Source organism: Eubalaena glacialis, chromosome 8, assembly GCF_028564815.1.
Source record: "Eubalaena glacialis isolate mEubGla1 chromosome 8, mEubGla1.1.hap2.+ XY, whole genome shotgun sequence".
Taxonomy (NCBI): domain Eukaryota; kingdom Metazoa; phylum Chordata; class Mammalia; order Artiodactyla; family Balaenidae; genus Eubalaena; species Eubalaena glacialis.
Window position 1 is genome coordinate 126223060 of NC_083723.1, and position 26721 is coordinate 126249780.

At 46.3% G+C, this 26721-nt stretch overlaps 1 protein-coding gene across 1 annotated transcript in view; it reads left to right on the top strand.

Annotated features, from left to right (window-relative positions):
* DPP6 (dipeptidyl peptidase like 6) overlaps positions 1-26721 on the top strand; it is a 792296-nt gene that overhangs the window by 564422 nt on the left and 201153 nt on the right. The gene's annotated exons all lie outside the window — the stretch shown is intronic.

Sequence of the window (26721 nt, forward strand, 5' to 3'; positions counted from 1 at the left end):
TTGTTCCATAGGAGAGCATTAATCACAGATGTTTCACAACTGCTGCTGTCTGTTTTCTACTAAGTTTAGGTAGAATATGAGCATATCCTTGGAAAACAAACATGGGGAAAATAATTTCATTTGATAAATGAAAGATACATGTAGATATGCGGCCAAATGTGATTTATCGTTTCTGTTAGACTATTAGAAAAATCAAGCCCCGAGAAACTGAAGATGACCCCCGTAGTGAAAATAAGGTATCCATAGGTGTTTTTTTTAAAAAGCGTAGTTCAAATAGAAACTCAAATGTTTTTCACTAAGGAGGAATTACTCTATTATTTTTCAAGCAGATATGCATCTTCAAAGGTCACGGCAGGCAGGAGTATAATTATGCCTTGAGATTTATCTGTCCCTTCTGGGAACAATAGAATTTATTGTAGATGATGGATATTTCATTTCATCTTATATAAATTTGTAAAACTCAAAACTTGAAAAGCATTTTGTGCTTGACACATGGTGTAAAGATTTTACTGCATCAGTTAGAATTTAAGAGAAATAGGTTCTGAGAACCTGGCACAAGAGTTTGCCAAACCAGCCACAAACCGAAGGACAAGGTGGTGTGTGTTGAAGGCTTGGTTTCAGCACTCACGATGAGGATGATGATCCCCCAATAGAGGATGCCAATGAAGAGTGAGCTGCTTTTGGTATTTTTAAAATAATCATAGTAATAATAATTGCCATCACGTATTGAATGAGTCTCAAGTGCACCTACCCTAGCACATCAGTCCTGCAAAAAAGCATTCTTCTCCTCCTTTCACAGTGAGAACTGTCTGTCGTCTCATAGCTGGTGCCCAGGAGAGCTGGAATCCAGCATAGCCTGGCTCGCTCTCAATCCTGTGCCATCAAAACAACCGCCTTGGGTAAAATTACAGCTGTAAATATCAGATTTTTAGTGGTGCTAATTTATTGCTTTTCTAAGTGTTACCGAACCAAACTTGGGTCCGCTCGCCCACACACAGTAAAGCCAATCTACTGACACCAGGTTGTGGTGAAGGAAAGTGCAGCGTTTACTGCAGGCACCAAGCAAGGAGTCCAGGTAGCTAGTGCTTAAAAGGCCCAAACTCCCCAAAGGCTTCAGGAGAAGGTTTTTAACGACAGGATGAGAGAGGCGGGTGGTGGGGTGTGTAATCAGCTCGTGGACCTTCTTCTGATTGGTTGGTGGTGAGGTAATCGGGAGTCAACATCATCAATCCTCTGGTTCCAACTGGTCTGGGGTCTGTGTGCTTGAGGGCAGCATGCAGTTAACTTCTTCCACCTGGTGGGGGCTTCAGTATCTGCAAAACAGCTCAAAGGACATGGCTCAGAATAGTATCTATGGCCCTTGAGGAGGAACTGAAGGTCCTTGACTTTGTTTAATGGCTAAACTATTATTATTTTGTCTTGTTTGACTGTTTTCCTTTCTTTCTGCATTTTCTCACTTCTCTGATTAAATTTACTCGTTGGAACTTGCAGAAAGCCTAGGTATGCTACAGGTTTTCTACAGACTAGAGGCAGGCAGAAGGCATGGGGTGAGGGGTCTGTTCCGGGAAGGCCCCATATGGTCCTGCTTAGTTACATAAGGACTCTTATAAGATTGAAAGGTGTAGCAGATTACTTGTTACATTTATGGGAAACAATCTCTGGTGGATGAGGATGTCTGTGGTTCATCTCATCACCACATAAACTGACAGCTTCTCCAAAAATGGCATTGCTTGACCATTTATGCAAAATAAATGAATTAATTAATTTCAAATATTGTCAAAATCTTATTTGTATTAATGAGACAGTGGATTTCCAAACTGGATGGGACTTTAGCCTTCGAGCTTTTGCAGCTTCAGCCTCCAAAAGGGGCTTGTTGAGCTCAGTCAGTTGTGCCAGAGCTCCACCAGTTGGCAGGGGGAGAACACAGCCCCGTAGCTGGGTTTGGGGTATCAAGGAAAGAACAAATGTCTTTTTAAAATAAAACTATCTCTATTAAAATATTTAAATTTACATTACTCATAGGACCAAAAATCTGAGAGCTTCTCTTGATACTTCTGGAGTCACAGATCTGTATCTTTTTCTCAAATTCTCACCTCTCCTTTCATCCCTCTCTCCCCTCAATTCCTCTCTTCCAGCCAGAGGCCATTCAGTATGCAGGATGGGATTATTTGTCCTTTATAGCTTTTTTTTTTTTCCCTTGGCTTCAGACTTTCCAACCAATCACAGAGAAGGATCAAATTAATTTTTCAGTGCCCTCTAAACTCTGGTTTCCTTCCTTTTGCCAATGACGGAAGAATCTGGGAAGGGGGTATCCTCTTTTCTGTCTCTTCCACGAGCCATAAAGAGGCCTTCCTGTCCTGTGTTTAAATTCCTCCTCCTCCAGTTGTGACCTCTGCAGCTGGAGCCCACTAGAACCCCGTGTGCATGTAACGGCTTGGGTTATAATGAGAATGCCGAGCCAAGTGAATTTTCATTTATTCAGAGATCTAGAACCTAAGGGTAGGTGCGTTTGACTTTCACATACTAAATTTTCAAAAATTGTATTCTTAAAGGACATGTCTTTTATGCAAATTTGTTTATTAAGCCAGAATTAAAGCTATTATTTTTAACATAAAGTGTTTCACTAAGTCTTTATATCAGAATGTCAACAAAATAAAGCAATCTTTCATAATAGAGATTATAACCAGCTAAATGTTCTCTGTTAAGGGTCCATTGTGTGTTTTCATAGCAGTTTTTGGTAGACTTGGCTGTTTCTTGACATTTTCCTGACATGATTCTTTTTTGGATTAGTTTTCCCATTGGCTTGAGTGCTTTTTTTAGAAAAATTATATTTCTATATAATTATAATTTCTTATATCTTTTAGGATCATTCTGAAAATCATATGGGCTAGAGAAAATCAATCCTTCTATAACAGAAATCAATTTTAAGAAAAATTTGGTATACCCCGTAGTTATGTAGCATTGGCATTCTGGAGTTTGGCAAACAGAGCAATAATAGAACAGAAACTGAGAAGTATTCAGAGGCATTTTTGTTTACTGTCAGGCCATCTTCTGTGGATATTGTTGCCCTAACCTTGCTTATTTACCTGTACCAAACAAATTGTACAGAATTGTATTCCTTTGGAATTCTGGTTGACTTATGAAGTCACATTCTGCATCTGTGACAATAATAAACTGAGACATAGATTCCTTCTGCACAGGGTTACTCTCTAACTTTATAAGCTGGGATGCAGAAGAGCATTCCATTTATTTAGAAAATAGAAATCTAGGTTGCCAACATAGCACAATGCCCAGTACCTTGCCTGATATCATGACACAGGAGCTAAGAACTGAAGCCCTGTGGTCCCATAGACCTTAATGTGAATCCCAGTCTGCAGCTGACTCTTGGCTGTGTGACCTTGATAGTTGCTGTACTTCTACATATCTTAGTTTCCATATTTTTAAAAAGATGTTAATAATAGTGCTCACCTCATAGGCACATTATAAGAATTAAGTGGAATGATACATGCAAAGTGCACAGCAGAGAATTTTGCTTCTAGTGAATGCCTGGGAATGTTATTCTTCATATTGTAATATATCCCCAATATATATTTATAGTCTTGTAATTAAATTTTTTTAGACTTTACTTTCTAGCCAGCTCAAATCCTTTCTATTACAAGGAGAGGAATGATATAACCCCTACAATAATAAAATTCCCTTTAATAATTTTTCAAAGCTAAGACTTGTTCTGTGACACTCAGGTGATTTTAATGCCCATGTGATTTTTTAAAATTAATTAATTAATTAATTAATTTATTGGCTGCGTTGGGTCTTTGTTGCTGCGCGCAGGCTTTCTGTAGTTGCAGCAAGCAGGGCCTACTCTTTGTTGCGGTGCACGGGCTTCTTATTGCGGTGGCTTCTCTTGTTGTGGAGCACAGGCTCTAGGCGCGCAGGCATCAGTAGTTGCAGCACGTGGGCTCAGTAGTTGTGGCTCGTGGGCTCTAGAGCGCAGGCTCAGTAGTTGTGGCGCACAGGCTTAGTTGCTCTGCGGCATGTGGGATCTTCCTGGACCAGGGCTCGAACCCGTGTCCCCTGCATTGGCAGGCAGATTCTTTTTTTTTTTAATTAATTGATTAATTAATTTATTTATTTTTGGCTGTGTTGGGTCTTCGTTTCTGTGCGAGGGCTTTCTCTAGTTGCGGCGAGCGGGGGCCACTCTTCATCGTGATGCGCGGGCCTTTCACTGCCACGGCCTCTCTTGTTGCGGAGCACAGGCTCCAGACACACAGGCTCAGTAGTTGTGGCTCACGGGCCTAGTTGCTCCGCGGCACGTGGGATCTTCCCAGACCAGGGCTCGAACCCGTGTCCCATGCATTGGCAGGCAGACTCTCAACCACTGTGCCACCAGGGAAGACCGGCAGGCGGATTCTTAACCACTGTGCCACCAGGGAAGTCCTGCCCATGTGATTTTAATTTCTCTCTTAAAAGAGATGTCTATAGCTTCAACTATCTACAGTTCTCAGTGCTCAATAAGTTCTTTTTATCTCATCTCAATCTGACTTACTGCAATTGATTTTTAAGACTTTCTTGTTTTGCCTCCAGTGGAAGCAGAAAAGACAATATAAGTCAACAAACATTTATTGAGATGCTGTATTGAGCAACAAAAGCACAGTTGCTATCCTTAAGCTCAAAATCTTGTTGAAGAGGAAAGACACAGACTTATATAACAATATAAAGTTAAGTGCCTCAAATGGGTATTTTAAACACTGAACACAAAAGAAGAGATGTCATAAAGGATCTCAGAAAGGAAGTCTGGCTTGAGCGGAGCCTTATAATTGAGTAAGTTTTGTTTTGTTTGGTTTGGTTTGGTCTAACAGATGGAGACAGAGAGGAGATAGTCCAGGTCGGGTAAATCATTAAACAGGCTTGACCTTTTCCATGAGCCAGCATCTTCCTGGAGTTAGTGGGGTGCCAGGCCAGGCCCGAGCAGGGCTGTTCTCATGGGGCTCTGCATGGGGAGAGATAAGGTTGGGTGGGATTAGAGTGAGCCTGACGTGTGGAAGACCTAAACCCCACCCCGGTGTGATGGGTCTTTCCAATAAGAACACACTGAACACCGAGCAGAAGAGAGGCGTGGTGAAGGTGGCGGGCGTAGATTAGTTTTATGTGTGTGTGTAGAGAAGGAAAGGGGTGGTCAGGAGCGTGGAGCCAATTAGGAGACCCGGTGGGGAGCAGTGAAGGCTCAGTGTAGAGACCACATGATTGGGATTATGGGCGTCTGGTGTTCACTTGGAAAATGAAGACAGATGCCAAGGGTTTATACTCCATGTCCCTCTAATTAAATCTGTGGCAGCCTGTGCCTGTGTGAGTTGAGCCTGATGCATGAGAATATTGAAAGTAGTGAGTTCATGAGGGCAGCGGGGAGAATCCCAGCAGTGTCAGTGGCTCCACGTCTCCTTCCCCAGGACCCTGCACTGGACCGTCCACTCAGACACACTTTGCTCTGCAGAGCTGCCGGAAGTTGCATGAATAGGATTGCTTGTATACCTTGAGGAAGTGCCAACATGAAGCCAAAATGTAGGAGAAAGAGAGTTCTTAGAATGGCATTTTACGTGTCTACCATGGCATCTGGCAGGGAGAAAGAGAGTTCTTAGAATGGCATTTTACGTGTCTACCATGGCATCTGGCAGGGAGAGTCCTGCTGTTATCGGCATTCACAATAATTTCAGAACTCTGGACAGCTCCGAGCTCTCCTGTAGGACTTGGTCTTAGCTGCTTCCCCCTCTCCTGCTCCCTTCCCCTCCAGGCCTCCCTCCTTCTCTCCCTTCCTCCCCTGAAATCCAAGCTGTTAGCAAGCACTATCAAAATAACATGAACTTTAAAGTCAAATCTATCTGGGAATAAATTCCCAGTCAGCCTTTCTACCTGTGTAATCATGGAAAAGTTTCTTTGCTTCTCTCGGCACTATTACTCCGTACATATGATGGAAATAAAATGCCTGACTGATAGGGTTCATGTAAAGGTTATGAAATACTGTAGGATAACAAGATGGTGCATTTAAGTGCCTATTTTGGAGTGCAGAAAAGCACTACGGGCTTTCTTCATGGTGGAACCAAGACCTTCCATTATACAACCAAATCTAATGAATCTCCCTCCCCGCAATTTCCCTACCTTTAGACAGAAAATAAATTTCATCCTCAGTGCCAGCTCTGATCAGTTCTAATGGTTTCCTGGAGCTCTGAGTTTAAAGGTGGTCTAGAGCTACGCCTGGGCTCTGTGGGGAAGGATGCCGTGATCGATGCGTCGGGGCTGGCGGTGGAGGGGAGTGGAGATGCACGTGATGCCTTCCAGGTGCCAGACCTGCTTCCCTCAAGGACCGCATCGGTGACGTGTGCCATCACTGCCCCCCTCGGAAGGTGCTTCCGCCTTTGCTCTCTCCCCCCTTCACCCCATCCTCCACACGCACGCCAGAAACCTCCTGCTCTCGGTGTCCAACTCCTTACGATCCTTCAAGCCCCGACATCAAAACCCCTCCTCTAAAAATCCCCCTGCAGCTTCCTGCACCCCTGGAGTAAGATTGCCTCTCATTTCACACTATAATGTATCCTTGCGTTAGATTGCTAGTTACCTTGTTGTGGGTATATAATGTTTCTGAACAGAATGTTTAGAAATGTTTTCAATATGCATTTACTGCCCGACCCATTTCTCTCCTGAATTCTAAGGTGTCAGGTGTCAGAAAGAGGGGTTTTGCTGGGAGGGGCTTAGCCTGTGTCTGTGGCCCTGGTGGTCGTTGCCCAGGATGAGAATAGGGGTGCCCAAGAATAACCACAGGAGAGGCTGCACCCGCAGATCTGAGCTACCGGCAGAAAAGCCACTAGCCACATGCAAAGGGATTCTTTTCCACTGAATCATTTGCTGTCCTCAAAAACTTGCCTACCACATCTGAAGATTTTCAAGCAAACAAACCCGTTTGGAAATGAGGTGAAGATATGCATGATGCATCATTTTGTCAGGCGCCTTGTGGAACCTAAACTTGTGTGTTCGTATCCTTGAATTATTCCCAACACAAGAGGGAGTCCATAGATGTTGGCTGACAGTTGAGGAAGTTAGTTAATTAATTAAATGATATTGTCTAGTATAAGAAGATGCAAGCCTGGGACCCACCCCAAATCAGTTAGACCAGAGTCTCAGAGGGTGGGACCTCAGTAGAGTTTTTTTAAGTTACTCAGGTGTTTCTAGTTTGGATATCTGGGGTCAGCTGGTCCTACCCCACTTCTTCACTTGCTCTCATCACTAAGTGACCCCCAGGATTTTATCCAGAGCTGAGAAATAACCCTTCTATTTCTGGAAAATAATGACAAACATTTCCCCAGAAACACTAATTTCCTTGTCCTCTCAACAGAGAAATAGTGGCAGGTCGCAGGTTAACAGCGTTCTTGGAGACTTATTTAATGATATGCATTAAAGGCTCAATAGCATTGACGTCTGCACCACGGAGATGAGATACAGCCTGCGCTTCTGTCTTCTCAGTTCATCCCCAGAAAGGGACCGTGATGCCAGGCTCCTTCTGTGTCTGGGCTGGAGTTTGACGTGAGCGCCACCTAGCGGGCTCAGCCTGGAAGCCGCCTATTCCGATTCGTGCATTTCGGAGCTCGGCTGCTCACCAGCTTCTCTTGAAGAATCACAGGGCCAGTTCTAAGTCACACAAAATTAGAGGCAACTATGTTGAACCCTTTCAACTGGGCCTGAGTGTCAGTCACCTGAGAAGGCTCTGTCTGCATCCGTGAGGTCAGCTCTGTTCTTGTTCACAGACCTTTTCCTAAAGAGAAAAGGCTGGTGCGTGTGGCGGACTGCCCTGGAGGCCGAGCCTGCCAGATGCTTGCAGCAGCGTGTGCTGTGCATCCACTCCTGCTGCAAAATGATGGCACACACCCCCGCCACGGGCCAGGACTATACTAGCCACGGACAGAGAGTGGAAAGGCCACGTGTGTCGCTTGCCGTCTCGTCTATTTTGTTCTGTCTTCACATCACCTTCTCTCTGCTCCAGGCGGTCCCTACGGGGGCTGGACACAAAGCTCCCTGCCTTGTTTACTTCAGTGACATTCGCATAGATTAAACCTCAAGGACAGCCTTGTCCAGAAAAGCAGCACTCAAGGACAGCGGGATGGGTGGTCATCCAGACTCTAGAGAGACAAGGATACACTGGTCACATCTATATAACTACAGCCTCATTGCAGCATAACTTACTTAAGAGTAAAACTCACACTTTTTAAATGAGAAGTTTTCATTATGTTTTGACTAATGGGTGCAATCATAGAAGCACCTCCACAAACAAGATAGGGAACATTTCCATCTCCCCAAAATATTCCGCCATGCCCATCCTCCACCCACGGTGGTTGCCCCTGGCGTCCATCCCTGTAGTTTTGCCTTTTCCAGAATGTCTTATATATGGAGTCATATTTACGTAGTCCTGTGTGAGTGGCTGCCTCGTTAGCATGACTGCTTTTGAGGTTCACCCACGTCGCTGCCGGTGCAGGTAGGTCATTCTTTTTATTGCTGAGAAGTGGTCCAGTGAGTGGATAGACTAATTTGTTTATGTGTTCGCCATGTAACATTTGAGTGGTTTCCAGCTTGGGGCTGTTATGAATAAAACTGCTGTGAATGTTTGCATACAGAATTTCTTATAGGCACGTTTTCATTTTTCTTGGGTAAATAGCTAGAGGTAGAATGGCTGAGTCGTACAGTAAATGTATAATTTGGTAAGAAACTGCCAAACTGTTATCCAAGGTGGCTGTTTAGACCCCCTTTTGTAAACTCCCTACCCCATCAGGCTGGCATTTTTGATCCCCATCCTCCACCTGGTCCCTGCGCGAGGCCGGCTGGTTTGCGTGCTGGGGCTCCTGCCCAGGGCAGAGCCTGTGCCTCTCCTGCCCCGACGTGGGCTCTCAGGGGGGCCTTCCAGCCAGGTCCCCACAATCGTTCCCTTTGCAGCGCTCTGTAAATGACAGGTCCTTGGGGAAGTAGGTGGCGAGCAGGGCGGAAACTTCCTGAAGAGGCTGTTCATGGGCGGCCCTGGTGCAAACCTCAGGAGCGGTTAAGAGGGCTCCGGCCCCACGCATCACTCACTTCCTGGACGGACTGATTTAGGAGGAGGGATTTCTTTCTGAGAATCACCTCTCATTGGCGGAAGGACCAGGTCCAAAAGCGTGCATGTTCCAGCAGCTTGGCCCTGAACTGGGTCTGCCAGCTGCTTCAAGGCTGAAGGGGAGCAGAGGCCCCGCACCCAGCATCCAGCATCTGTGCAGCAGACACCTGCCTCTGACCTTCGGGTTCCCGTCTAGGCTAGCAAAGGGCATGGTAGGCTTTGTCAGACTTCCCTGTCTGTTCTGTTGTTGTGTCTTGACTACAGCAGGGAAGGAGGCAGGCCACGGTGTTGGTCCTCCAAAGGACAGCCCATCCAGGCTGTGTATTGGACTAATAAGTATTTCTGAAGCTGCTCACAATGGACGAAAGAACATAAGCTGTTGTGGCATTTCCTCATTGAGAAAGCCTGATTCCCAGGCCTGAATTGCACAGCATTCGGTGGAGATGACACAGCTGTTTGTTCACGTGAAGCTTTCGGCTCCCAGGACTCAGCTCGGCCAGCACCGCCTGCCGCCAGTGGGACGCTCAGGGGCAGGTCGATGCACTGCCGGGGCCGAGGCACCTGGATTAAGAAGTCACACAACAGTAAGGCTTCTGCCTGTCTGGACTGGAAATTAATAACCCTCCCCTATAGCTGTGTGTTCTCTCCATCCAACAAGACCTATGGAGGTTCCCACACTGCAGGGGGAGGGCTGGGGCCCAAGAACCCTGTAGAGCAGGGTCCCCAACCCCCGGGCCACGGACCGGCACTCGTCCGCGGCCTGTTAGGAACCGGGTCACACAGCAGGAGGGGAGCGGCGGGCGGGCGAGTGAGCGAAGCTCCATGTGTGTGCACAGCCGCTTCCCATGCTCGCGTTACCACCTGAGCTCCACCCCCTGTCAGCATTGTGTTGAGTTGTATAATTATTTCATGATATATTACAATGTAATAATAACAGAAAGTGCACAGTAAATGTAATGTGCTTGAATCATCCCAGAACCATCCACCACCCCCCCTCCGCCCCCCAGTCAGTGGGAAAATTGTCTTCCATGAAACTGGTCCCTGGTGCCAAAAAGGTTGTGGACCGCCGCTGTAGAGAGTTAGCCTGGTCCATGAACTCAGACATGTGGACACCAGTTCCCAAGTACGAACAGAAGGTCAAGGCTTTTCCATCTCTCTGCACATCTTTGATTCACCGCATCATGGCCCTGATGTACATTTCTATCGACATTCCAAGTGCTTGGACGGGCTTTTGGGGCAGTGCTAACAAACACGGCTTCCTCCCAGGCCCCCTGCACAAACGGCCCAACGTGGAAAGTAAGGAGAGAAAAAAATTCAAATCAGGGCTGATGTGAGCCTCACACTTAAGTATCACTGGTGTCAGAACTAGAATTCCTGAACCAGGACTGAAGCTAAGGGCAGACGTCCTGCTGAGGCCCGTGAACGTGGCCCCAGGGAGGGTGCTGCCATCCTTTGCCGGCCCCTGGTCTGTCTCCCTTCCTTGCAGGCCACAGGCAGCCCTCGGGATCTTTCCTTTGCTTCTCTCCCTGCAGTTCCCTACTGCTGACCTTGTGACGTCTGAACACCATCCAGCTGCCGGGCTCCGTCCACTCAGCTTGAAACCATTTCACCCAAACTGCCCTGCCCAGACCCACCCGTCACTCCAGGCAGGAGCCACCCTCGTTCCACTTTCCATCTTTGTCATCTCGGTGCCTCAAATGAAGTTCTTTCCTTATTCCTCTATGCGTGTCCTTAAAAACCGTACCGTGTAAGCTCCAGCGTAGGCCCAAATTCCTTTCTGCTCCCTAATCTCTTGATTTCATTTATCAATGAATGAATGAACCTTCGAATGCATATGTAGGCATTTCGTGAGCACTTATCATGCGTCTGATTCGGAGACCTTAACGTATGGTAGCTTATTTTGTACTCGTAACAATGATGGGGTGTAGGTCTTAGCCCCACTTCAGAGATGAGAAAGCTGAGACTCGAAGTTGGAGTAACCTGCTCAAGGTCACACAGCTGGTTGTTGGCCAGGACTTCAGCGGGGCTCTTGCGGCTCCAAGCATAGCATCCTCTCTGTGACATCACTTTGCTCTGCATTCCAGTCTGACGAGAGCCGCTGGGCAACTGAGCACCACACCCTTTGTTTAATGGAGGTAACTCTTCCTCCTTGTGTGGAGGGCCCTTTGAAGCACACAGTAGGGACGGTATTCACTAGCTCTGAGGTCCGGGGATGACCCAGTAACCAGCATTGTTTGACCAGCGGAAGCGACTTTGATGGGTGCCTCTACTCCGTGTGTGTCTGCATGGCCTCGAACTGCAATTTACGTTCTGTTGGACCTCAGAGAGTAACAGTTAACATCCGTGCTGTTTTGATTTGACAAACAAAAGATACCTGAAGCAAATAAGTGACCCCTATCAAAAGAAAATTATACATCATCACATATTAAGTATAAACATGCTAAGAGGCCGGACGGGAGGGTACCCCGAGGGCCCTGTGTGTCCCTGGTGATCCCGGACCACCCGCCGGAGACCACGGCTCCAGGCTAGCCCCCTCCAGTCTGCTGTGCCCTGTCCCATATGTCGGCTACCAAGACAGCGTTACCTCCTAGAGGAGAGGCTCTGGGGTTTGGAAGCAGTGAAGGGGGACTGCTGGGGGACTTTTCCCAAAGGAAAGTCATCCCTGAGAGTCTCTGTCCCGTGAGGAAGTGGTGAGTGTGCACCTTGGTGGAGGTGACCTTTCGAACCTGGGCTGAAGGTCGCGGAGCTGGGTTCTCCTTTGTAACCTCAGGCACTGCCCTTGGTCTCCTTGTTCCTGGAGCTAAAGGCAACTGCTCCAGATGCTCTAAAGGGCTGTCAGAGTCTTATGTGACTTTGGAAATACCTAAGAATATTTTTTTGGTTTTGCATTAAAATTCCTACTTCCATGTGTTGAGCATACCTGAGCTTTCAAATGACCATCCCCTGTTCCCCCCCACCCACTTTCCCAGGAACCCTGAGAAAAAGAGGGAAAACTTGTCTTTTGAGAGTCAAGGAAATCCGATGGCACTGATTGCCCTAGTCCCTGTGGGCACAGCCCAGGTTTATCTGAAATTAGGTGGCTGGACCACGTGGCGATGCTGAGAGCTCAATCCAGGGAGGGAACTTGGGCATGCTTATTTTGTAGGGAATAGAAATCTGAAATAGAAGGGTTGGGTTGAACCCTTTTGAAGAAAGAGCAGGTGAACAGAAAGGTCAATACTCAGACAAGAGAAACCCAGAGCGGCCGAAACAGGCAGTGCCCCACCCTTGCAGAGGAAAGCTGTCCTTGCCCATGGAGAGGCCGGTGTCCCTGTCTGAATGCCAGGTCTCATCCCTTCACTCTGTCCAGCTCACCGGGCAGCTTCTGATGACAGTTGAGCTTAATTGATTCATTCACGTGAGCCTGGTCAACTGGCCCATTGTATTTCTCATCAAAAATTAATAGACTACCTTTCTCGGTTATATATAGATGCTTATGAGTTTGACTAAAATTTGGCTGTAAAAAGTCATCTAATCAAAGTCAATTAAAAATATAAAGAAATATATCCTTCAAAAGATTTGGTTCTTACCGTGCAGTGGTAACCACTAAGCACGGGTTTCACTGTTGTCGATGATGGTAGTGTTGTGGTTGGTCTTTATGTTTGACTTTCACCTTCAGATCCCTGTGTTTCATAGATGCTAAACAACGCAACTCCAGTCATGGGAAATGTTTATTTTCAGAGGTGGGATGCCCTCTGCCACTTTCAACTTCTTGTTGACAACAAGATGCCCATCCTATCAACAACAGGGCATTAAGCCAGGCCACTTGTCCTTTTGGTATCTAGTGCTATTTTTGGCATGATTTTTAGACCTATGGAGAGAAAGGTCTTCTGTGAAAGTGATCATATCATTTTGAGTTCCTAGGTGTCCTTATTATCTTGACATGGACCAAAAAAACTGACTTTAGTTATGTCAAATTGTCTATTGCTGATTTGTTACCAAATTAATGCCAAACACTAAGTAGCATTAGAATGGAAGAAATACTTTTTGCCACAAAGCAGAGAATTCAGTCTCGGATAAAGAATGTTTTCCCAGTCTATGGAGAAAAATCATCTGTGTGTGTGTATGTGTGTGTGTGTATGTGTGTGTGTAGGAGGAGGAGAGAGGGAGAATGCTTCTAAAAAGAAAAATTCCTAATTTAAGTCCACTGCTTTCTTTTTCCCCCAATTAAAGTCAATCTGAAAATCATTTTATTTATTTTTTATTTTTTTAGCATCTTTATTGGAGTATAATTGCTTTACAATGGTGTGTTAGTTTCTGCTGTATAACAAAGTGAATCAGCTATACGTATACATATATCCCCATATCTCCTCCCTCTTGCATCTCCCTCCCACCCTCCCTATCTCACCCCTCTAAGTGGTCACAAAGCACCGAGCTGATCTCCCTGTGCTATGCGGCTGCTTCCCCCTAGCTATCTATTTTACATTTGGTGGTGTATACATGTCCATGCCACTCTCTCACTTCGTCCCAGCTTACCCTTTCCCCTCCCTGTGTCTACAGAGTGAAGTAAGTCAGAAAGAAAAAAACAAATACTGTATGCTAACACATATATGTGAAAATCATTTTAAATCATACATTTGTCATGAGAAGCCAGACCTGAAAAAAGATTCCTTTGAAAATAGAGGCCATTGCTACCAATGTAGTCGTCTCTAAAAGCAGCGTGATACGTAAAATATTTTCATAAAGAAATGGCAAAAAAATTTCTTTTCCATCCAACTTCAAGGATTCTTCACTAGATGGAATCAGCCAGAGATGCAGGAATATATCTGCAGAGGGCTTTATCAGCAGGACCTGCTCTGGAAACCTGTGAGTTCTGCCAGCTTCCTACAGGTCCACAAAAGTGGCCCATGGACTACACAAGGGAGATAGTTAGGAAGCTTGATGTAAAGACTCATCCAGATCATTCTCAAGCTGTTTCTCTTTTTTCTACCAACAGGTTGAACTCTTTAAAGAGCCATGTTTTCAAAAAGTTATTGCTCGACCCCAGAAATTTTATACAATCGTAACCAAAAACAAAAAAATTGGCTAGCACTGATACAGCAGTTTCTAGGTCAGTTATTGTTCTTAGTGCTTTCCACATACCCTCATCGAATGCTTACAATATACCTATGATGTAAAGGCTCTTACTGGCCCTTTTACATATTAAAAACCCAGGCGTAGAGGGTACAATGGCACAGCGAGTCAGTGGCAGAGCTAGCATCAGCCCCCAGGCAGCCCGGTTGCAGGGATGACTCTGCTAAGGGTGGGCGCGCTGCCTGTTTCTGCCGCTCTGGGCTTCTCTTGTCTGCGTATTGACCTTTCTGTTCACCCCCATCCTTCTTCAAAAGAATGAATGAGGAGCTCCAGGTCAAGAGGGCAGAGCAACTCTCTCTACTTTCAGGTGCTCTCAAGCCCCACCGATACAACAGAAAATAAAATTTAACGCATAACCCACAAGGAGCAAAGAGAAGAAATATAAACAACAAAATTGTGAAAGCTGGAAAGCAAAGGGAGAGTGGGAAATGATGCAGCCCGAACATAAGACAGCTGAGTCCCACACCAAGAACTGACCTGGTTTCTCCTAACGCCTCCCCACCAGCCCCCGGAGTGGTCCTCAGCACACAAGGCACAGGCAGTGCTCAGTTTAGACTGCATGGTGCTTCTCCTGGTTGGCTGTGGTCTCCACTCGGGTGGTTTAACCCTTTAGAATATCGCCTCTGATGAGAAGGCTTCGGCATGGGCCCCTCCAGCTGCTTTTGGAAAGTCGATGGCTGGGCTGTGGAAGAAAAACAAGGACCATCTGAAAATTAAGAAGCCATCAGAACCCCAGTTTTCCCTTGCCTACTCCCCTGAAGACCGGAGGTTTATCTCTTGGCCAGGATAGAGCGGAGGCCCTCCGCTAGAGGAACACTGGGACAGTTTAAGGTCTGAAACAGGGACGAAGAGATGCTCGCACTGGATGGAGAGACTTCCTTCTCTTTCCTTGTCCCAGACACGAGGCAGCTACGCCTCCCCCACCGGGGTGGGGACTGAGGGATCCCTTCCAGAAGAAACCGACCAAGCCAGGTCCAGGGGATGCCGACCAGAGGAACCAAATGCCCAGGCAAACTTTCCCGTGCTCCTCAGAACTGCCCACCAGCTCCCAGCCCCAGGTTCCTAAATGTGGGCCCACGAGAAAGAGCGTGATTTGACTGAAGAAACCTTCTCACCTGAAGGATAGAAATCAAACCAACAAACAGAAGCAGGTATTTTGGAGAAAATAGGGATCATAAGAGGAGAAGCAAGTGTTAGAACAAAACCTCTTCTTAATATCCTCAGGTAATATGTTAGTCTCATGAGACAAAACAGAACAATACATACTTTTTTTAATTTCAGAGAACAAAAAGCTCTTAGAAATGAAAAATGTGATAGAAATGAAACTCAATAGAAAAGTTTAAAGACAAAGGTGAGGACATTTTCCAGAAAATACAACAGAGACAGAGACAGACAGACAAAGAGATATGAAAAGTGGAAAAGAAGGATGAGATACAGAAAATAGAGAAAAGACATGAAGATTTAGGGGCCCAGCTGAGAAATTTAGAAGCACATTTAGGAGTTAGCTAAATGTAATTTTTAATGATACAAATGAACTTATTTACAAAAGAGAAATAGATTCACAGACATAGAAAACAAACTTACGGTTACCAAAGGGGAAAGGTAAAAAACAGGGGAGGGATAAATTAGGAGTTTGGGATTAACGTATAGTAGTGTGTACTACTATTTATAAAATAGATAAACAACAAGGACCTACTGTATAGCACAGGGAACTATACTCAATATCTTGTAATAACCTATAATGGAAAAGACTCAAAAAGAATATATATATATGTGTACATATATCTGAATCACTTTGCTGGACACCTGAAACTAACACAACATTGTAAATCAACTATATTTCAATAAAAAATTTAAAATAAATAAATATAATTTTAAGCCCCTGTATCCACTGCATGTGGGAATCTCCTCTGCTTTCTTCCAATTCACTCCCCGTCCACACAGCATCACGTCTCACCACATCTTTCCATGGCTTAAACTCATCCTGGAGCCCTGTTGGCTGCTAACCATGGAGCACAGCTCCGGAGCCAGGGCCACTTGAGTAGGAAAACTCCGGGCCGCACTGCCCAGTCCTAACTGTGTCAGGTGCCGCCCAGGCAGACCTGACTGTGGGCAGGCTGCTGGATTCCTGTCTCAGAGGACCGGCTCTTCTCTCCACAAGCTCAGCAAAAGGAGTCACCCTCAGCACACCTCTGGGCTCGGCCTTCGCAGTTTACAGATGGGCAGCCCGAGGGGACCGGTGAGGGACGGCCCCGAAGCCCCAGGGGCTGGACGAGTGTCTGAGAGTTGGAACTTCCTCCCAGGGCCTCCTCATGCAAAACACACCTTGGGATAACAAGATTGTTTCCGGCCTGGTTCTCAAAAGAGGCCCCAGATTAGAGAAAATGTCTCCGTTAAGCCTTCGAACTTGAAAGGGATGACAGACCAGATGGAGGGGCGAGTCTGTGATCAGCGGAGGAGGAGGCGGAGTCCTAGAACCAGCAGTGGAATCTTACAGAACAGAAAGAAGTTTCTCTGCAGGCTTCAGACACGTGGGCTGGTACTTCAGTCGAGCGTGGGGATGCCGAGGAGAGACGCAAAGTAACTGGAACTCGTTGTCTTCACCTGGGCCCTGCTTTGCTAATTAGCTGTAGAATCTGGATCGTTCCTGCTCCAAAGATAATTTTTCCTCTATGTGTTCGGTACCATTCTGCTTTCTAATTTGTTGCTTTTCGTTCCCTACCTGACCTGTTGGAGATTTAATGTTGTCTGGCTTCTCTGGGTTGTGCTTTATTATTATTATCAATATACACAGTTCAATTGGTTTAAAATAATTCCGCGACAGGCCTCATCGGCGTCTTCAGATAACAGACCCAGCTCTCGGTCAGGAGCAAGGTTCATCGGGGCCATGAGAACAGAGCCCAGGAGCCCTGCCCCTACATGCATGTAGAACATGTGTGTGGTCAGGTCCTCAGGACTACACAGAGGTGCCGTGGCCACCCAGCCTTCCCAGGTGTTCACTCCGAGAGCCATGGCCAGCCCACGCCATCAGTGTGTGACTCACTGCCGTCAGTGAGATGCAGGCGCTGTATTTAGCTGGGCCATTTCTCACGCTTTGGCTTATTTTGAAAACATCTGGAGAGCTAATAAAAATACATATTTCTAGGACCTCTCCAGAAAGAGGTATATTAGGTATGATTTGGTCAGATTTGGTTGGGGGGGCGGGACAGAAAACCCAAAATAACAAAGGCTTTTACAGAGTAGAACTTGTTGTCTTGCACGTGGAAGTGCAGAGATGGGTGCCCGGCTGGTGCCCAGGGACCCCGGCCACCATGTTGCCGCCCCAGCCTGGTGGCTTCCACGTCGCGTCACTTGGTGGCTGCTCCTGGCCTAGCGATCACGTAGGACTCTCAGCAGGAAAGGACCAAGAGGAGAAGAGCATGCCTTCATGCCCATGGCCAGGGCCAGCTGTTGAGGGCCCAGGAGGGATGTTTTTGAGGACAAAAAAAGGGGAAAGGGTGACAGCCCACTGTGCACAGTACACAGGGGTGGAAACCAGGAATCCGCCTTTTTCAGCAGCTTCCTCCGTAGCCACGATGCAGGGTCTGTGGACCAGCTGCAGAAGCGCTGACCAGCTCACCCGCCACACCCGCACTCCCAGCCGCACGCCAGCCTCTAGCCTGCTGAGCACAATGCCAGCGGCGCCGTACGTGAAAAACGACCTTATCCTCAGCACCACCCAGGAAGTCAGTTTCATCATCCTCATTACAAGTGATTCCAATGACTTCTCCCAAATAGTTGACAACTCAGATACCAACGTCTAACACATAGGTAGATAAGGCAGGAAAGAGTAAAAGGAGGCGTTCAGAGAGAGAGGGGCACGGGGAGGAGAGGGGAAGAGAGCGGATACAGGGGAAGAAGAGCAGGGGCGAGAAAGAGGTGTCATTCCAGGACGGTTGGTGGACGCCTCCAGCGACCGGCTCCTGACGGCCCATGTCCGGCGCAGGGCACTGTGGCTCGTCTGTGTGGGGAGAAATACTTGGCCTTTGGGGAGTTCTCACCTTTCCTAACTGTCTTTGCCCGTTTAGAAGGGTCGGCTGGGCCAGTGGGGAGGGAGGCGTTCCTTTCGTAGATACAAGTTCAAGGTCTGTACCGTTCAAATGACACCATGAAGATCACTTTGTCCCAACCATCTTAACTGCCCCCCATGCACTACGTTGTTCTTATTTTCCGTGTACTCATGTTGGAAGTTCCAGTTACTATGACTGAATATCAAACTACCGCAAAACTTGGGGGTTTAAATCTGACATTTACTGGGCTCACAAGTGTGCCGTTGGCACGGGGCCAGGGCGACCAGCGCGACCAGCGCATCTCTGCTTTGCACTGCGGTGTCAGCTGGGGCGGCTCCTCAGGAGGCTCGCTCCCTCCCGTGCCTGGTGGCGATGGCTGTCAGCTGAGACCTCGGCTGGGTCTGTCACCTAAAACACCTCTATGTGGTCTTTCCGTGTGGCCTGGGCCCCCTTGCAACGTGGTGGCCGGTTCCACAGGCGAATTTCCCAAGAAAGAGAACCTGGGACGTGCAGTACTGCCCTGTGACTCAGCCCCAGGAGTCTCATTTCTGCTGCATTCGACTCTGATGCAGTCAAAAGCACTGCTCAGTTTCAAGGATATAAACTCCATCTTTGGATGGAAAGTGCCAAGGTTTTGAAAAAGCATTTGGGACCAGAAATACTGTTGTGGCCATGTTGGGAAAACCCCATTTGCCACACAAGCTGAAAAGATTTGCTGAGTTTTCTTTCTATGGTTTATATGGTTGTATTTAAAATATATATATATATATATATATATATATATATATATATATATATATAAAATATGCATTTTTTAACTGCACCTGCACACTTTGTCCTAAAATTCAGATCTGGACTTTCTTGAAGACCGTGGACAGAGTGTATTATGTAACAGAGCCCTGCTCTCATTGTATGAAAGCTAGTCTTCCTTATCTCAGCTTTCTGTAAGCTTAGATGTAAGAAATATTAAAAGTTCCTTAATAAGTCAGACTCGTAGCCTCCCATCCAGATATGTATGGTCTATACTTAAATAGTATGACTTTTTACTGCCTAAACCATTCATGGCAAATCTCCCAACTGTCTACCATTTCTACTGAATATCTGATCTCTTCTTGGAAGAGATGCTTGAATGGCAAAATATAAATTGTTTATGAAGGCCTTTAAGAAATAGTAGAAACAAATGTCTTAAGTATAGGCATAGGAAAATGTGACTTTCTCCCCATATCTGTGATAATACTTGCTAGTGACATCAAGAGTGTTTGGGACCCTGTGGATTCATGAGAGTTCATAGTGAAACGGTGACTCCCAGAGTCCCCAAGTTTTAACACTCCAGTCTGCTCATTCTGTTTTTTTATTCTGTTGAAATGTTGCCAGTTTTTCAGTCTAGCTAATGCTTCAGCAATTGCTAGATGCCAGAAACTTGAAGGGACCTTATCATTAATGAACCCCATCTTATTCTGAAACTTCATAGAACCGTTCGTGCTCTTTAGAGAAATTCCGCACACGATGTGCGTTTCATCCTCAAACACTGTGAGCTGATACAGGGGTATTGACCACCCTGCTTCCTCCTGGATAGCGTGGGGATAAGTGACTCTCAGGGGTCACTGACTCAGTGGTGAGCAGTTCCCTCCAGACCCTCGTCACCATCACACGCTGCCTTGCTGCACTGTGTGCAGCCGATTTTCATCCATCAACTACACGGGTTGGTCTTCGGTACCAACTTTGCTTCTAAACCACGGAAGAAAGCTTTCAAATAGCTGAGGAGTTTTAAGGTTTTGATTACTTGTCTTTTACACCATTTATGTTCGCTGAAACCACATCTTGGATAAGAGTTCCGAGCAATTTGTTCTCTGGGCCAATGACGGGAGATTCTCCCAAAGTTGGAGCTGATGCCCATGAGTTGGCGGAGAGGGTGAAGAGGCAGCAGGAAAGGACGGAGAGGAAAGGCAGACCCTCTGAGTGGGAAGAAAGGCAGAGAGCACTGTTGTGAATTGGCTACGCTCACATCGATCCACTTCCTTAAAGAGCTTCTCCTGTTCCTCTCAAAATTCCTGTTTTCCCCAGTCTACGAGGCTGGGATCTCATTTCGCTCCTGACACAGACTGAGAAGGAATCACTGACTTCCTTGAAGCCTGTGTTTCGAGGCAGCCTTTCTTTAGTTCTTTTGTTCTGTCCTGGGACTTTACTAAAAAGCAGGAACAAAAAAGCCCTTAAAATGATCAAACACTTTTTTTTTTTAATCTTATTGAAGTATAGTTGATTTACAATGTTGTGTTAATTTCTGCTGTATAGCAAAGTGACTCAGTTATACACATACTCTTTTCCGTTATGGTTTATTACATGATATTGAATATAGTTCCCTGTGCTATCCAGTAGGACCTTGCTGTTTATGCATCCTATATACAATAGATTGCATCTGCGAATCCCAAACTCCCAATCCCTCCCTCCCCCACCCTCTCCCCCTTGGCAACCACAAGCCTGTTCTCTTTGTCTGTGAGTCTGTTTCTGTTTCATAGATATGTTCATTTGTGTCTTATATTAGATTCCACATGTAAGTGATATCATATGGTATTTGTCTTTCCCTTTCTTACTTACTTCACTTAGTATGATCATCTCTAGGTCCATCCATGTTGCTGCAAATGGCATTATTTCCTTCTTTTTATGGTTGAGTAATATTCCATTGTAGACATACACCACATCTTCTTTATCCATTCATCTTGTCAATGGACAATTTAAGTTGTTTCCATGTCTTGGCTATTGTAAATAGTGCTGCATGTATCTTTTCAAATTAGAGTTTTTGTCTTTTCTGGATATATGCACAGGAGTGGGATTGCTGGATCATAATGCAACTCTATTTTTAGTTTTTTGAGAAACCTCCATACTGTTTTCCATAGTCGTTGCACCAATTTACATTCCCGCCAACAATATAGGAGGGCTCCCTTTTCTCCACACTCTCTGAAACATTTATTATTCGTAGACTTTTTAATGGTGGCCATTCTGACTGGTGTGAGGTGGTACCTCACTGTAGTTTTGATTTGCATTTCTCTGATTATTAGCAATGTTGAGCATCTTTTCATGTGCCTATTGGCCATCTGTATGTCTTCTTTGGAGAAATGTCTATTTAGGTCTTCTGCCCATTTTTCAATTGGGTTTTTTGTCGTTGTTGTTATTGAGTAGTATGCGCTGTTCATATGTTTTGGAAATTAAGCCCTTGTCGGTCGCATCATTTGCAAATATTTTCTACCAGTCCGTAGTTTTTTTCATTTTGTTAATAGTTTCCTCTGCTGTGCAAAAGCTTTAAGTTTGATTAGGTCCCATTTGTTTATTTTTGCTTTCCTTTCTATTGTTTTGGGAGACTGACCTAAGAAAACATTGATAAGATTTATGTCAGAGAATGTTTTGCCTATGCTCTCTTCTAGGAGTTTTATGCTGTCGTGTATTCTGTTTAAGTCTTTAAGCCATTTTGCGTTTATTTTTGTGCATGGTGTGAGGGTGTGTTCTAACTTCACTGATTTACATGCAGCTCTCCGGCTTTCCCAGCACCACCTGCTGAAGGGACTGTCTCTTCTCCATCGTATATTCCTGCCTCCTTTGTCGTAGATTAATTGATTGTAGGTGTGTGGGTTTATTTCTGGGCTCTATTCTGTTCCATTGATCCATATGTCTGTTTTTATGCCAATATCACACTGTCAAAAGCTTGTTTTTTATGCTGTATGGTGTAAGGTGGAACCTCTAAGAAGATAAACAAATAGGTGGAAGAAAGCCGAGTGTGACACTGATCATTACAGAGGAGTTAACTCAGATGCCCAGGCTGGCACAGCTCACTGTGAACCCAAAGGGTATCCACACTGGCACCCCACCTGCAGAAGATTACCTGAACCCAAAGGTGCCTGAGAGAGCCGAGAGCTTTGGACCACATAGGCCATCTTACTTTGGCAAAACCTTGAACAAATGAATTATGCCCACCTCTCCCATCTCCACCTCTTCCACCATCAGCAGCAGTAACATCGTAGCAGTCACACCTCTGCCCTGACTTCCAGGACCCAGGTGCTGGATCTGCTCACTTAAACCTCACAGCAACCCCATGGGAAACGACCCCGTCTCACAGAGAAGAAAATAGAAGCTCAGAAAGGTGAAAGGCCACACAGCTTGTAAGTGGAGACACTGGAATTCCAGCCCATGTGTGAGTGCAAAGGCCACGTCCTCTCCTCCTCAGAACAGCACAGAGTTAGGGCATTGCTTCCAAAGAGCCCCTTTGTCATTTCACCTGAGAGCGTGTGACACGTGTCATCCCATTTACTGCATGTCTGCTCTGAGGGAGCAGCGCCTGGAGGAAAGGGACCAAGAAGAGGCATGTGGTGATGCAGGAAAAAAGCAGATGGAAAGTTCTGGGTTTTGCAGGCCGTGTAGAGAGAGCCGCCTTATGTGGCACCGTGGGTGGGGGGATGGGACCTTCTCTGAGCAGCAGAGGGTGATGCTGAAAACTCAGCCTTTGTGCACTGGCGCCAAATCGAACCTTGGAGACAGAGTTGTGGGTGAAGTAGAAAAGCATAGCTTTATTGCTTTGCCAGGCAGAGGGCGACACAGTAGGCTTGTGCCTCTCAAAACCGCGTGCCCCAGCCTGGGAGGATTTGGTGAGTTTTATAGCACTGGGTTAAAGGCAGGGTTGCTGATAAGGATCAGGGTGTGTGCAGGGCCTGCACTCCTTTAATCTGGCCTCAGGGGGTCTCCTGATGAGCTTCTCTGGTTCTCAAGTTTATCAAACTGTGACCTTCTCTGGAATGAAGAATGCTTTGTCAAGTAGTTAACATCTTCCATTTGTTGGGGGTTTTAGTTCTGTAGAAGAGCCCAAAGACAGTGTTCTGTGTATCCCTTGAGGGGGAACCAGGACCCTGCCCCCAGGCTGCACTGTTGTTTCGTGGCTGCTGCTGCCTTGTATTCTGCACCCCCTCCCTTCCCTGATTAGCAACTGTTTGAATCTGCCCTTTGGAACTCAGGGAAGGTCATGGAGGCTGGAATCTGTTCCCCACAAACAAGAAACAGGAGACACAGAAAGGCTTTCGTGCCCAGGAGCCCCATAGGATCCTGCTTGGTTTCAAGGAGAGGGCTTTCTGGAGGGATTGGAGGCCAAGCTGAGAGGCACCCAGAACCTAGCTGGTTAATTTTGACCAGGGCTGGCTCCTTTAGTTTGGTTAACCAAACACGCACTGGTCCCTGGGTGTGGTGGGGCAAAGGACAGGGGGTGGGCTCCTTAGTCCTGCAGACTTCTCTCCACTTCCATCCAGTGCATCAGCCTGGGGGCTCAGGCTTGCTGCTGCTGTTGTCATCTTTGAGATCATCCACCCTTTCCAGGGAGGAGGCATGGGAATTCCAATTCAGGGAACGCATCTGGAGGAAACATTAGAGCATGAAGCCTTGGCACTAGGTCGTTAGCCGAACAGAAATAACCTTGAACCTAGGTTCTGCACATGAGGCTTGATACCCTGGAGCAGCCACAGTGAGGACTCCTCCTTCCTTTCCCCCTCCCACTCCGCCTTCCCCTGTCTTTCCTCCTCCCCCTCCTCCCCCTCATTCTCTTCCTCCTGCCCTCCCCCCTCCTCTTCTCCCCCTCCTCCTTTTTTCCCTCCTCCCCCCTCCTCCCACTTCTCTCCCTCCTTTTCCTCCTCTTTTCTGTTCTTCCTGTTTTCCTCCTCTTCTTCTTCTTCCCTTTCTCTTACCCCTCCCCCTCCCTCTCTTCCTCCCCCCTTCCTCCTCCTGCCCTCCCCCTCCTCCCCTCCCCTTCCCACTTCCTGTCCCAGCTTTATTGAGCTGTAACTCACATACTCTACAACTCATCCATGTAAACTGTACGATTCAGTGGTATTTTGTGTATTCCCAGAGTTGTGCAGCCATCACCTCCATCAGTTGTAGAATGCTTCCTCACCCCCAGAATACACTTCAAGACTTGGCTAAGGCTCCGGACCCCTCTCTACCCCTCCCCACCTCCTCCTTGAACAGGTCTAGACACTGGGTATAGAGTGACAAATAAGACACAAGTCCCCTTTTATTTAAAAAAAAATCTTTCTGCGTGACTTTCTTTAGTACTTGTATTTGTGACCATGTATGTTAAAAGTATCCCTGTAGATGGGGTGGGGGATACATCATGAATATTTCAGAACAAGCCTCCCCCGAGTCACTCTTTCCGTGAGTAGAGCATCTCTGCCTCAAAACTTCTATATCCAGATCTTTCACGAGGAAAGGAACTTCTGATACACCATAGACATAGAAACATCTTAAAATGAATAGTAGGATATGTACTCAAATGTTGGCCAATCAGGAAGGGTTTTTGCCTGTAAGGATTCCTGCCCTCAAGAATTTAACTGTGTAATTTAAGATATACATAAAAAAATGATAATGCAAATCTTTAAGTGCTGTATCAGCTTACAGTATTACTGACCATCAACAATGGTGATGAGACTAGATCCCATTTGTTCATCCATCCATCCATTTATTCATTATTCAGTCAATACATATGGATATCTACAATGTGTCAGACACTATTCCAGGACTAGGAGTGTATCTTATATTTTTATATTACCCACCATGCAAAGCACATAGGCAGACTCAGAAAACACTTATCATTTAATATTGAAAATGCTATTTTTGGGGACTTCCCTGGTGGTCCAGTGGTTAAGACTCCACGCTCCACTGCAGGGGGCACGGGTTTGATCCCTGGTTGGGGAACTAAGATCCCGCATGCTGCACAGTGCGGCCAAAAAAAAAAAGAAAATTCTATTTCTTGATGTCTTTCACCACGAAAGTTTAGGAGCCAAAAAAGTAATTTTTTGCTTTCTTTTCCAAATGCTGTTTTTGTTGGGAAGCTTTTCGATCCCCTGAACTAACCTCGGAAGATAAATGAGTAAACTTCACTACATTAATTTACTTAACAAAATTCAACATGATTTATGCCCTATTTCGTTTATTGCTCAAATAAGTAAAATCAGAACAGATTGCATGATTATTTTGAGATGTAATAAGTCCGGATAATTTTATTCTTCCTTAATCAGTTTTTTTTTTACCGATCCATCTTCACCCTGGAGATGATTCATCACAGAGCTTACCATAGATTCTTTAAAATAAATAAGTAAATAAAAAGAAAGACAGAAAAATGGGGGGGGGGGGAGGGCACCAACCAACCCCCAAATAAATACATAGCTTCATGCATTTTCTTTCTTATTCTCTCTCTCTCTCTCTCTCTCTCTCTCACGCACACACACACACACACCCTTCAGAATAATCCAGTCCATGATGGAAAATCATTTGATGACAATGAACCAGGTCTTGGGCTCCAGGCAGAGAGCACTGCGAGTGGTCCTCCACGTGTGAAGTTGGCATCCAGGCCCCTTTTGTTTGTTCCTCTGATGGAGAAGCTTCCTCCACAGGGAGCTGTATGAAAGCACAGCCAGAGGTCAGCAGATAAAGCTTCCCCGGGTTTACTTTGGTCTCCTCTCTGAGGGTCTTTCTACTTTGTTCCTCAGTCAGTTGGAGATTTTTTTTCCCTTTGACCAAAACAAGAGATTAACCTTCAAACAAAAGTTGATCAGCTCTGTGTCCTTGAGCAAATCACTTACCACTCAGTGCTTCAGTTTCCCTGAGAAATGAAAGGTTGTTAGTTTCCTGGGGCTACAGTAACAAATTACCACAAACCGAGTGGCTTAAAACAACAGAAATTTATTTTCTCCCAGTTCTGGAAGCCAGAGGCCCGAGATCAGGGTGCCAGCGAGGTCATGCTCCCTCTGACACCTGCAGGGGCCCTTTGTCACCTCCTCCAGCTGCTGGAGGATGCACTCAGTCCTCGGTGCTCCTGGCTTTGGGCGCATCGCTCTCATCTCTGCTTCCATCATCACATGGCCTCTCCCTCTGTGTCTTTTCTTCTTCTTATGACGACTCCAGCTGCTGGATTTGGGTTAGCCTTCCCTCCTTTTCAAGAATGACCTTATTTTAATGTGATGACAGCTGCCAAGACCCTATTTGCAAATAAGGTCTTATTCACAGGTACTGCGTGTCAGGACTCAGTATATCTTTCGTGGGGACAGAATTTGACCGACAACGTATAGCTTTGGCTACTTGACCTCTAAGATGCCTGCAGCAGGTTCCTAGCTTGCGTGGCTGGGGAGACTGTGGTGTCAGCACCGGAGGAGGGGGCAGAAGGGGCTTAGTTTCACTCGTGTCAATGCTGAGGACTAGTGGGATGTCCATGTGGAGACACCCTGTACGCCGTCTGAGGTTTGGGGGGAGACCCGGGCTGGGCTGCGGTGTTGGTGCTCCTCAGAGTAGGAACTGAGGTTGACCGTGAAGGAATCACCAGGGTGGGGAGTGTGGAATGGGGGGAGAAGGTGCGGCTGGTGGAACCCAGGACGCTCACTCTTAAGGAGCAGGCAGAGGAAGAAGAGGCCA